The sequence below is a fragment of the Cyprinus carpio genome, chromosome A22, assembly GCF_018340385.1.
Source record: "Cyprinus carpio isolate SPL01 chromosome A22, ASM1834038v1, whole genome shotgun sequence".
Classification (NCBI taxonomy): domain Eukaryota; kingdom Metazoa; phylum Chordata; class Actinopteri; order Cypriniformes; family Cyprinidae; genus Cyprinus; species Cyprinus carpio.
Genome location: NC_056593.1, coordinates 8,907,373 through 8,921,626, shown reverse-complemented (window position 1 = coordinate 8,921,626; position 14,254 = coordinate 8,907,373). Strand labels below are relative to the sequence as shown.

Here is a 14,254-nt window from a genome sequence, read left to right as displayed (position 1 = left end):
AAAAATCCAGTCCGAATTACTCTCTGGGCTTTCATTGCCATGTAATTTCTTTACTTTGCATTCATCTTATAGCCTGCACTAAGACACGCATCTGGTCTTGCACAAGTTGGAGTGTGGCTTTGAAAGCTTTTGACTTATTAAATCATATTGATCATTGAAGTTACCAGAGCTTTTACGTCTTTGAGGAACCTCTGACCCGTATGATTCAAGATCACTGCTATGCAGTAAATCTGTTATCGCTCAAACAAATATGGGCCGTGGCGGTGGGTACATAATGGCTCTACAGGCTTCTTGTGTGTTTTAGGATCTCTGTTAAGCTTGTTAGCTTTGCTCCATACAGGCTCGCCCAGGACACGCCATGTGTTAACAGCTTGATCATTCCAGCCTTTTGAAACAAACCTAAGACTGTAAATAAGAAGATTTATAGTGAATGCCTTGACCAGCCTATCTGAGAACTGTTTTTTTTTTTTTTTTTTTTGAGAAAAGAAAACCAATTTGACAGTAGATGACATTCCCTTGAGATACCATTGTTGACTTACCACTTATGGTAATGGCCTTGAGCCTGTAATTGGTGTTCAGTTAAACGACTGTCTGTGTATCGCCTGTTAGAGAATTTGAGTTTTGAGACTGATCGCAAAAGTTCTAGACCCCCACAAGGGGACAAAAACCAATGTGCCCTTGTGAAAAGGCCACTGGACACGTTAGGTTACTCCAGCAGGGGACTGTCCTTATACTGGCATTGCAAGTGCCTGAATTGAATGAAAGCATCTATTAAACTGACCAAGTTTTATAAATTAAAAATGGACAAAGATGTGCTATTTTTTTAATGAGGGGTTCAATCGCTTACTGGCCTCCCACTCCTGGAGGTTGAGGCGATACATAATCCTCAGGGATGTAAGTCTATAATTGGTGACAGTAAGCCGCTGTGTTTCTACAGCCAAATCGATTGCCTCAAACATTTCTCTATGCTGTGGGGAGAGAAGATGGATGCAGCCTTTGGCTGGTGAGAAAGTCTCAAGCTGTGTTCTCCGACCATATCTTGGATCCTGCTGACAGTATATGGTACATATAAGTGTGTGTGAACAAAAAGACATTTTTCTGCTAAGCTCTGTTGGAAACTTGCCTTGGTTTTCTTCTCGTTTCCTTTTGTTGTGTTTTTTAAAAGATGGTTGTGCTTGTTTATTAGTGTTTTTTCTTCATATTTAAATTGGTGGTGGTAAAACCGTGTGGTTAAACATCTAGGCTAGTAAACTAGGGGTGACCGCTACGGGCCATTTTTACCTTTTAGAACGCATCCTTGCCAGGATTTCTATATATTTCTATATTGCCTAAAAATTTCCAGGTTTGGCTGTTTGCACTTTGCAGGTCAATCATTGTATGACATTCATGAGAGCTGTAAGCGCAGATGGCTCCTTATGTTTTGAAGCGGCTCTTGCGATACTTTGGTGGTATCATGATCAGTGCGCAGCACCGCTTCAAGTGGAATGAATGAAACAAACACAGGCGCGTTTTTGCATCACTTTGATCGTTTTCTCTGTAGTAGGTTGGCGCGACTGTCTACGCCAAAATTTGGTGAGAGAGATTCATTATCCCATAGATTCATTATATATAGGTCGGGGGTCAATAGAAAAAACTCTAGTATAACTAAACTCGCGGTGATGAGGTATCCCACTGGATGCGGCGCATGCGCCGCTTGACACCCACATGAATCCCTGACGCGGTCAAGTGTAGACTTGCTCGCTAGCGTTCTAATTTATGACGCTGCTGACACAAATTTCGCAAATGAAGTTTCGGTCAAACGGTTGCGGTTGTTGATCACGGCGCGTCGCCATACCAACTGTATTTGGTCCCGGTGTTCAGACCATGGTGTAAGGAGAGAGTGACTGAGGATGATGACGCGAATGAATTTGCAGATCCTCAGTACTCCGCAACTAGACAATAACTGTAAGACTATGTACAAACTGTTGTGGTTAATTTGTAACTGCCGCTACCAATAGTATAATATAGACGTACGTGTGATCGAGAATCTCTGACTAAGTGGGATACGGTGAAATAAAAAGCCAGCAATCAAGTGAGCACTCAAAAAGGGGGGAGGACTCACCCTGGTGCCAACATATAGATGTCTATAAGCCAGATCGGACCCAACCCTACTTACTCTCGGCGGTAGATCTCACCTTCTCCGAATCAGAAATCAGCAAGAGCTTATTGCCAACGGTCATGCTTCGGCGCATTGGAACAAGGAATTTGTGTTTTAGCGTAGATGACAATTAAGCTTTCCCAGTGTGATCTCTGAGACAACACAACAACAACAAACAACAGACAAAAAAAAAAAAGACAAATATTGACCAAAAAAATCGAAAAATAAAATAAATTGTATGAGACCAGGTTTTGCTGTATAAGAGGTTAATGGAATAGAATATAGTGGGGGGTTTCAAAATCTAACAATTAAAACTCAATTCAGGTTTGTTAGCAAAGTTTATGATTCGCCTCATTGTGCAGGGGTCATGGGTTATTCTGTGTAGTTTGGTATGGCTGCCTCAGCCCTTGTCCCACCATCCCCCCAAGCTGAAGTTGAGTGCTCGTGTGGAAGTGAACTGATCTTACCAACTTTTTAGCGTAGTAGGTCCCTTGTTAGCCGACTCTATATCTTTTTGTTCAGTGTGTTCACTTGGCTGATTATACAAGACTCCTTTTCTGTCCCCATTTCTCTGTAGGCATCCTCTTTGGCCTGGACGAAGATCAGTCCTGAGTTTTGCGTGTTGAAAAAAACAAACCATGGGATTATCATTGTTGAATTGTTAAATAAGTCCTGGTAGGAATAACATATATTCCTATCGCTCACAGAAACTAATACAGGATGGTCTAAGAAACTAATACCCGGCTCTGTGTGAGTTCAGGTCCAGATCGGGTGGTATACACAGCATGGCTTCAAAAACACGCCAATTCAGTGAGCGTCTAAAAACAGGCTTTTAAAGCCCCACCTGTGTTTCAGTGGTCCATCTGCATCTTTACAGTCTTTTATACTAACAGGTTGTAGGGCAAGATGTAAGTTTATTTGCGCGTAAGTTTGGTATAAGATGAACCAGGCAGTGATCAGACGAAGCCACCAGAAGCTGCTATGTGGAACAGAGTGATATGCATTCCTTATTGTGGTGTAACAGTGATCTATGTAGTGTCCACATGCTGGTCCCTCCCTGGTGGGACACTGTAACATGCTGTCTGTATTGGTTTGGCAGTTCACGGTGATGAGATTGGCTTTAATAAAGTCCCCACGAATGATTCCTAAAACAGATGAGTTCCGTGGTGTTGTTGTTCTGTCCTCTGTGATCTGATCCCAGCGATGTTTCTGTAAAGCCAGGCTCACGTTGTGCTTGGGAGGAGGGATGTTAAACACTCACAAGGAGAGAACGAGTGAAACTCCGCGGCAAATAGAATGCTTGTAGTGACCAAAAAGACTTCTAGATCTGAAAACAGAACATCTCTTTAACACGGTGCATCTGTACAAGCACAGTCATGATGTAAAACGCCATTTGTCCGTGCCTGCGTGATTTCCCGTTGATTCTGCGTCGATGATTGGCTCTAAAAACAGCGAAAAAGCCGGGCAGATGGAAGCTGCGCTGTCTGAAATGGCGGTCATCAGCCAGGGTTTCGTGAAACACAGAGCAAACAGAGTGTGAGAAATCTTTTTGGTCTGGGATGCGCAGAAGGAGTTCACATTTTTGTTTGGTAGAGAGCGGAGATTGCCGACGGAGCTAGGCAATGGCGTTCAAAATCGCGCTTCTGAGTCGGACCAAGCGCACGGTTAGTTCCCCCATCTGAGCGTCCTGAAGCGTTTGATCAGCGCCGCTGCTACGCCGACAAAAACGTTTCAGTAAAACATCCGAATAATTTGAAAATTGGTGTAAAATATGTTGTGTTCTGCCGAATGTTCAGCCGTTCTCACTGGTGAAAAACTGATTCATTTTTTTGAAAACAAAAAAACAGCCAAAAAACGAACAAAAACAGTGCAAAACACTGGAGAGACAAAGCACTGAAGCTAGGCGGGGTGCAGCGCCAGCGAGAGCTAAAAAATCTCACGCGCCAAGGAGTGGCCGAGTAATATATACATACCTGCATGGTATGTTCAAACTACATTGAGATGTTTTAGGCAATATAAAAATCCGGGCCAGGACATTGTCTTATATTATGAAGAGGCAAATTATGTCCACCCTATAATAACCAAAAGTTGCATAGTTCAAAATCAATCACGTTTTTGTTTTTTCATCCCGAACTTAAAAGTGGAAACATCGCTTAAAAAATATTATTCTGTGCACCTAAAATAAAAATCAACATACTTATGGTTAGACAAAATATTGTGTTTACCTTGAAGCAGTGCGACCAATACAACAAGGCCCCTGGAAGTTAAGGGTTTGCATATGTGAGTATGTGTTTGTGTGGGTCAATGGAGCCTGACACTTTCCATTGAGGCACATCTGGGAGACTAATGACAAGGTAATCACAGCAGAACACTGCACCACTTTTACGGCAACCTAGCTTGCCTCATAAACAATAAAATTAAGCGCATACATAATGCAAAAAACTCAAATTAAAGTGGGCACAAAGGACCGTTTCCTTGACATTGCATTGGGGAGTGGTGTATTGGGCCACTTTTAGTTTCTGAGGCATTAGGCATTTCATTACAACCCTTGCTCCATTGACACAATAACATAATTTTAGGTGCGCAAACAAACCTGAATTGGACTTTCTCATACATGTGATCAAACCAGTCGTGTCCATGGACATTAATTTCACCTCGACTCTTTGTAGATGTTAACCCACCTGTGATACAGGCTGCCCACTTGTAAACACTCCACCAGGCAAAGGTTTGCTTTCTTTAAAAAAAACATGACAAAAGCCAACACAGTCTCGACCTTGGAGCCTTTACTTTCGTTCCCACATCCGAAAACACAAAGGCCATGACACAGTTACTTGTATTCTGGGATGGGCAGGTAATGGTTTACTCCGGATAAAAGCAGACCAACTGAGAGCCACCGTTTGATCTTCAGTGCTGGGGTTCCCTTCGTGGCTTCATGAACATGATTTGCTGGTTCTTGTTTCTATTCCTGTGGGTGTGTCTTTGTTGTTATATTGTATTTTGTGTGACTACACACGCAATTTTACAGGTTTTCTCGCTCTTTTCTTCTTTCAGGGATGCTTCATTTGGAATATTGCACATACAACCTGACAGTTCTTCGGACTGCTTGCCGACGGCATTAGGAAGGTGAGCTGTACTATTGTTATCCTATCCAAAGTATTTTAACGCTCACCCTAGTAGATATCATAATTAAGAAGGTATTATTTCACAATATTAAATTAAAAATATTTTAATATTTCTAAAATTAAAAAAATTTATTAGAAAACAAAAAAAATATATATATATATTACCATTTTACATTGTATTATTGATCAAGCTAATTGATACGTTATATTTTTAAATTAACTAATGCAAATTCATTAGTCAGGCTACATTAGCAAGAATGGATGGGGTTTAAGTAATTTGCAGCGGCTCAAAGTACAGATCACAGTTCACACAATCCTGGATATTATACCCATAGATACTAATTGACACGACTTAATCCTTATTGGATACGGTCAGCGTGAGACTGGAAACCTGTACATTAGGCAAGGAACATTTGTTGTCTACGTTTTGGGAAAAGTGCTTCAGGCAGGTTATGCTGACTGAGGCTATATAAAACACAAGGTGTCTAAAGTTTTGAGCTTGCAGGGCAATGAATCTCTCTTCAGGCCTCTATTGTACAGTCTTTCTTGAATGTTCTGTTAGCAGGTGTGGGACCCATGTCCGCAGTGTGTGGCTGATGATTTCTTGATGACAGCCTTTTTGTGTCTTTGTTCAAATAGGCAGTCAGTTTTGGTTGTATCTGCCTCATAAACACATTTTTCGTTTTTTTTCTGCTCAACAGCAAAAGGCGACGTGAACTATGAACAAACCAGATCAATATTTGTTTTGAAATCAATTATTACATATGTGATTTCTAGGTGGGGGAATTTATTTTGCACCGTTTTTTCCTCATTTGGGGGGACAAATGCCTATTAACATACCCAATCAAAAGTTTGGGGTAAAGTAAGGTTTTAAAAATAGAAATTAGTACTTTTTTTTTTCAGCAAACGATGCATTATGTTTAGCAAAAATGGCAGTGGAAGCAGCATGTACATTACCAAACTTTCTATTTCAATATTCTTTCTTCTTTGGAATACTTTGAAAACTTTGTACACCACAAACTTGTTGTCAGTTTGATGAATGGTTAATAAATATGTTTCTGGAGCATCAAATCAGCATATTAAATGAGTTCTGATGGAATCATGTGTCACTATAAGGACTGGAGTATGATGCTGAAGTTAATCCAGCTTCTATGGCATTTTACAAATATATTCAAATAAAAAAGTTAGTGAAAATTGTAATCATATTTTTACAATTATTCTGTGGTTACTGTGTTTTGACTATAATATAATGCAGAGAACTTAATGCGCATAAGAGGCGACTTATAAAAATGCTTAAAAATCTCTTACTGACCCCACGATTTACAATGAATAGCGCTGATTAACACGAATGCAAATGTGCAAAACTGTCTGGAAGCTGTTTGAATATCCAATTGTTTCATACTTTTCAGTTAAGATATTGTAAAAAAACATCCCATTAATCTATATAATCACGTCTTCATTGCAGTTTGGAAAGAAGGTCACTCCAGGACTCGATTTCTAGGCTCTTGTCAAAAAACAAACATTGCTGTGTAATAAGGTGGTTCTATTCAGTTCTTTTGCAAAAAGTGCTAGCACACACAACACTAGCTGGCAGTGTCAAATCAGGGGGTGTTCACGTGAGTTTGTCAGTTGCGTCTGTTTGCAAGTAACTCCCAAAAATCAGACAAACAAATCTTGCAGGATTAGATGTTGTCTTCGGCTTGGAAAGCTTGGCGTGTTTAACACTTGTTAAAGACTTGTGAACGCATTTAAAGCAAGTAGTGCATTTTTATGTCTTCAAAACATCTCTTAATCCTTTTAAAAACGTGACATTTTCAAGAAACCTGCGGACATGTCATCCTGTGCTTTGCTGTTAAGATGGTAGCTGTAGACGTAATGTGACAGTTTTATCCGGGCCTGGATTCTTCTGGCTCTAATTTTAACAGCTTGTTTTAAACAGCTCCGTAATTGCATGGAGTCACACAACAGCATTCTGTGAGTGACGGGATAAACACTGAATAATGTTAATGATCAAATCACCACTGCTGGCCTCTCTCCAAGCTGCCAAAGAGGAGGGAAATGCCCTGTTTTTGCCAACATGAGAGCAGTTCTTTTGTTGTTTGGGTTTAGCTTATGGGGTAAACATCTGGACTGGTAACCCAAAATGTTGAAGGTTCAAATCTGTTTACAGTATCATGAATCCAAATTTACCACAATTTTGACGGGAGGGAAAAGTGTAGCTAAATCTCAGTTTTTTCTTGTCGTCTGTGACTTTACATTTACTTTGTAATTCACAATTTGACTTTTTCCATTGCGAAATTTGTTTCTTGTAATAAACAATTTTAGTTAAAAAAAATTCAGTCACATTGAGTTATGAAGTTGCAAATTGTGAGAAACAGTGTTGTAAGAAATAAAGTTGTAATTACAAGAAATAATTGACTTTCTCATAAATGCAAATGTTTTTTCTTAATTGTGACAAAATACAATCACAATAAGAAGGAAAACATTGCAAATTATTATCAAAATATGAGAGGAGAAACACAATTACGAGTCACAATTACGAGAACCAGGTATGCACTTATGAGGACCTTCTCACAATGTTACATCTGACTTTGTTTCTGACAATTTGGAACTTTTTACTAAAAATTGCAGCTTCTAAATATTCTATTCTAAAAAAATTATAACCCCCTCACAGTGTGACTTGCAATATCAACATTTTTGGAAAATTCTCATGTTTTTTTTGTGACATGAAGCTGCAATTATGCGTAAAAAGTTGCAAATTGTCAGAAACAAAGTCAGATGTCACCACTGTAAGAGGTCCTCATAAGTGGATACTTGTGTGTTTCTCATATTTGTGATCTCACTAGCACAAGTTTTGATTATGAAGTCACATTTTGAGATATGGATCGCAGTTATGAGGAAAATGTTGCGAATTGTCCGAAACAATATAGCAGTGAGGAAAAAGTTAGGACAACAACAATTAGAACTAAACTTTCTTGCAAACAAAAAAATCAAAAAAAAAAAAAAAAAATGCAATAATTTAGGTAGTCAATTTGTCCAAGATACAAAGTCGCAACTTAGATGTCAATTGTGAGAAATAGTCGCAATTTCAAGTAACAATTCTTTTTCTCATAATTGCAAACTTGTTTCTCGTAAAATGTGACTGTCTCACAATAGTGCAGTTTTTGAAATTAAGTCGTAATTGAGGAAAATGTTTCAAATTGTCAGAAACCCTAACCCTAACTTTAAAAGTACTTTTAAAAAAAATAATAATAAATTATACATTTTTAAAAATGTCTCTTGTTTTTAAAAATTCTTGATTTTATATATATATATATATATATAATAATATATATATATATATCTATAGATATATATATTATATATATATATATATATATATATATATATATTAAATAGTTCATAATTTGGGACAAATGGACAAGTGGTACCGCAGCCAAAACACATGGTGCCACCAAAAAATACAATACAATTTGGTTTGGACCTTATTGATACTTTAGGGGCCAGGTACGCAAGCACAAAAGCAGTTGTGAAGTGTCACATTGGGATTGGGAGAAAAATTTGGAATTATGAATAACAATTTGAACTTTTCTGGGCAATAGTGACTCTCACAATATTGCAATTTTTGGATAGACACATTGTAGGAGATGAAATCGCAGTTGTGAGGAGCAAGTTGCAAACTGTCAGAAACAATGTAGCAATTGTGAGATGTTGCACTGTGAGAGAGTCAGTTACGAGAAACATTAACTTTTTCTCATAATTGTGACTTAATATCTCATGTATTAAACTGTATGTGTAATATGTAATTACTCAGCAATTGTGAGATGTAGTAGCTATTTGGACATTGTTTCGGCTACTTTTTTTTGAAAGCCAACCTTTGTGATAAAGCGACTTTCTAATAAGCTACTACAAGCGACAATCCTCCTGGAGCATCCCGAGGTTTAAGTGTCTCAATTAATGACACTGTGAAGATCGCTAGATTACCAGCCTGGATCTTTAACCACTAGGCTACTCCAACCATTACCACTGCAAGGGTAAATGAGAGACTGGAGATTTAGGCCATGTTGGTAGTAAATTAAGTGCAGCTCATCCACACAGTGTCCATTGACGCTGCAGAGAGGATTGCTGCTGTAAGCTCTTTGTCCAGTCAGCAGTGGGAGGGGGACTCATTATGATTTAAACCTGACCAGGAACAGTTACATAACCACAGCCTGAGAGCGAGACGGCGATCACTGTAATCAGATGCACACACAGGCTCTTGTCGCTTCACCCAGGTGGAGTAAACAGAACACGGGCTGCCTGGTTGTACATCTGCACGTGTGGACTTCAGTGTGAATTGTTTGTAAAAAATATAAAGTTGTACAGTTTCATACCTTAACACGCTTAGCTGATTGGTCCATTAGCGTGATAGTAACTTTGCCGGCTTGTGATAATCACTCCACCTGCGGTGTCCTCGTATCAGCCATGATTAGGTTTTGACTGTCTGGTGCAACCCTGCAGCTCAGGAACAGCCATGTTTCCAACGGTTGGATGACTTTGCAGCGACAGTCTTCTCAGTGTTGTTTGTTTTCCATAGACTGCTCCTGATAGTTGCACAAAAATAAACATACAGTGCATTCCAAACAGGATATATTGCCCTCCGAAGGGCACTTCGAAGTGAAAACGAATCATGGATAGCCATATTGAAGGGTCGTTCCAAACCGAAGTGCTTAAAACTGGTCACCTTCAAAGGGCCCTTCGGAATGAAGGATCGAAGGTTCGAAGGGTACAACTGATGGGACACTTCAAGCTCCCCGTGATCCTTTTGCGGCAGATTCTTTGGAATGAGGACGGCGCCTCCGTGTGGGTACGGGATGATGACGCAGAAGGGCACTTCAAGAAAACAAGTTGGGTCTCCCTACAACCCTTAACCCTTTGAAGCTCTCACTCTGGAGGGTAAACCCTGTTAAAGGGATTAGGGCATAGGGATGAACAGTCTCTCCTTATGAGTGCAGTCATCTTGAGGTCATGTGACTAGATGAACCCCATTCACTTCAAATGTGCTAACCCATATGGTCAATCTGAGATTTTATATAGCCTATATATAATATATATATATATATATATATATATATCTATATATAGAATATTATATATATATATATATATATCTTATATGAATATATAGATATCTATATAATATAGATATATATATATACACACTCACCTGCCACTTTATTTAGGTACCTGCCCTGTTCAATAGCTTGGTAACACAAATTGCAAATCCAGCCAATCACTGACAGCAACTTAATGCATTTAGGCATCTAGATGTGGTGAAGATGACTTGCTGAAGTTCAAAACCGAGCATCAGAATGGGGGAAGGAATAGGGGGATTTTTAGTGACTTTGTGAACGTTTGGAAATGGTTATTGGAGCCAGACGGGCTGGTCTGAGTATTTCAAATCTCAACAATTCAGCAAATCCCGTTCATTATCAGCGTGGATTTGTGCAGCTTGTCAGTTAACAATGGCTCTGTGTAGTAACAGCTGCTCATTGTGAAATCACGCACCTGATGGAACGTACAGATGATTAGAGAACCGGCTTTACTGACGAGATGCACATTAATTATCGGACGATATTTATCGTGCACCCCTAATAGAAAGGCAACAGTAACTCAAATAACAACTCGTTACAACCAAGGTATGCAGAATACCATCTCTGAACACACAACACGCCGAACCCTGAAGCAGATGGGCTACAGCAGCAGAAGACCACACCGGGTGTCACCCTGTCATCTAAGAACAGGAAACGGAGGCTACAATTCACACAGGCTCACCAAAATTGGACTATAGAAGATTGGAAAAACGTTGCCTGGTCTGATGAGTCTCGATTTCTGCTGCGACATTCAGATGGTAGGGTCAGAATTTGGTGTAAAGAACATGAAAGCATGGATCCATCCAGATCTCAATCCTATAGACCAGCTTTGGGATGTGGTTTGAACGGGAGATTCACATCATGGATGTGCCATCCCACAAATCTGCAGCAAATGCGTGATTGCTATCATGTCAATATTGACAAAAATGTCTGAGTAATGTTCCAACACCTTGTTGAATATATGTCCCACGAAGATTTTTTGTAAGGGGTTAAGACAGTTCTGAAGGCAAAAGGGTGTCCAACCTGGTACTAGCAAGGTGTACCTACTATAGTGGAAAGTGAGTGTATATATATGTATGTGTTTGTATATGTGTGTGTATGTAAATAATGTAAAATTTTTTGTAAATATTTGCCAAAAACAAAAATGCATTATATATAAAAGAAAATAATTTTATTCATATTATTATGATTATTTACAAATTTTTCTAAACTTTTTTTTCCTCACAAGAAAAAGTAATAGTGGAAGAAAAAAGTTACAAAAATACATAATATAATAATATACAAATACATATTATGTAAATCATTATGATTTAATAATAATACACTTTATATGCAGGTTATTTTATTATGTGTATATATCAATATATTTTTAAAAAGTGAAGAGAAAAAATATATTGAAAAAAAAAAAATTTACGTATTAATTTTTTTATTATTATATTTATATATTATTTAAAAGTACTTTTAAAAATAATTAATTTATACATTTTACAAAAATGTCTCTTGTTTTTAAAAATTCTTGATTTTTATTATATAATATATATAATATATATACATAGCTATATATTTATATATATATATATATAATATCTATATTAAATACATATTAAATACATATTAAATACATATTCATAATTTGGGACAAATGGACAGGGTGGGTACCCGCAGCCAAAATACATGGTGCCACACAAGAAATACAATACAAATTTTGGTTTTGGACTTATTGATACTTTTATCAGGCCTAGTGAAATCCAGAGATGTACGTTGTTATATTGATAATATTGTTTTTGTAACATTGTATTGTAAACCCCCAGTTACTGTTGTTCTTTTTGTTGTTGGGTTTTTTTTAGGTACATTGGAAGATCTCGGGCTTTGCTGTAAAAAGTTATAATCAAAAACTTGTTTAACTACATAAAGAATAGAAAAAGATAAAAAATTGGACAAGTGGTCATGTTCAAATGTTGAGCTGTTCGTGCTTGCCAGTGTTTGTCTTTGACCTGTGGTGCTCCCCTAAAGAGTGGAGTAAAGATGTCATGTGTCTCACTTCACTTGCTGTGTATTGAATGTCCTATGTACTTCCATTCGTGTCTATCTTTAATCCTCAATCCTCTCTCGAGGATTATCTTATCCTCTGCTAGCTATAAGTTACTTGACAATTTGTGTACACATCTTTTCGAAACACAGAATCAGTAACTAGAGGCCTTTGCCATTGCGGATCACTGGCTTTCCGCCGCCCGAACCTTTTGATCTCTTCTCCTTCTTTGCTTCCGCCCCCCATCTCCTTTTTATAACAGCCGTATAAATCTGACGTGTTGTAGCGAATCTCCACAGGATATCGCAAAGTCTAGTTGAGGTACCGACAAAACTCTTGTGTTCCAATTGTACACTTCAACGTGGATTCTGCGTGTTATGTCCAGTCGGGTACATTTCAGCCGTGCAGTACACGGTGTTAATTACTCCTTATACCGAGGGGATCAGTGTGTGTGGTGTTTTGTGCTTTCATGTCTGTATCATGCCTTTTGAAATTAGTCTATGGTACATGCAGCTCTTTGACTGGCAACCAGATCGGGCCATTCACCACACCATTAACTGTTCTCTTTTCCTTGATTCCCACTGTGCTTCGGGACTACGGATTTCTTTTGGTGACTTGTCAGTGACAGACCATGTATTAATGCACCTCCCACACCCCACCCCACGACTACTGTGTGCTCCACCCTCAACGCTCAGGACCGTGGCCGCCCAGATTCCCGGCACTTGATTCGTTTCGATGTTAGCAAGTAAGCAGATGGATGGAGTAATTAATGCCCCCTTGTTATAAGGCAAATACCCAGCAGGCATGTGATGACAAGAGAGTTACTGCCAGACTTCTGTGTTTCATTGGCTCCTCAAGCCTGTTACATAATCCAGTTTATTTCAACCAGGAACCAAAAGACATTTTAACCCGCACAGGCCACATGATACTCCCGGGGTCCGCCCGCGCACACACCGCGCACTTCTCGGTGTGGCGCATGTAGAGGTGGTTTACAAAAAACTCGACATTATAAAACCATACATCCATAACCTTTCCATCCCTTTTTAAAATTTTCTCTCTCTCATGTTCTTTTTTTGCCCTGGCAGCGGTTGGAGAACGGAGAATCTTAACTGGCTCAGTGAAATGACAAGCTTCTCAGCTTTTCAGTGGGGGGGCAGAATCCGAAAAATTAAATAGAGAACCGGTAAGGATGCTTGGCCATCTTTTTAGCCAGAATGTCTTTATTTAAGCACGGTTCTCTGCCGTGATGTTTTGGTGTAATTCACTTATTTGACAGTAGAGGGCACCCTTATTCTAATAAACACTGACGTCCAGATTCACACACAGAGAAGAGTGCAACATTCGATATTAGAGATTTGACATATACTGGATAAAAGTAGCAGCAGAGCAAAAGGTTTGATTAATAGTTCAAAGGGATTTTAGTCCTTCATCCGAAATATAAAACTTTTTTTAAGTCTTTTTTTTTTTTTTTCATTGCATGTGTATGGATGTACTACTTTTTTGTTACAGGTTAATGGGAAGTTTATTGTGTATATAATATATTTTTTTGGATAATTATTTTCCCATATTATTATGTCTAAATAATGGAATTATATTATGTATTTAATATTTATAAATTTCAAATAAATATAGAATTGTTTTTCATATTATGTTTAAATATAGGAATTATTTTAAATGACTTTATAAATAATTTATATTTTAAATTTTTTTTTTATTCAAAATATGTAATTTTAAATTAATATACATTTAATAAACATACATTTATTAAATTATTATTTCCCATAATATTATATCTAAATATAGGAAATATATATTAAATAAATAATAATTGAAG

General features: G+C 38.1%; 1 pseudogene; it reads left to right on the top strand.

Moving 5' to 3' along the window:
* The window catches only part of LOC109047797, a 34,266-nt pseudogene that overhangs the window by 17,530 nt on the left and 2,482 nt on the right, over positions 1–14,254 (top strand).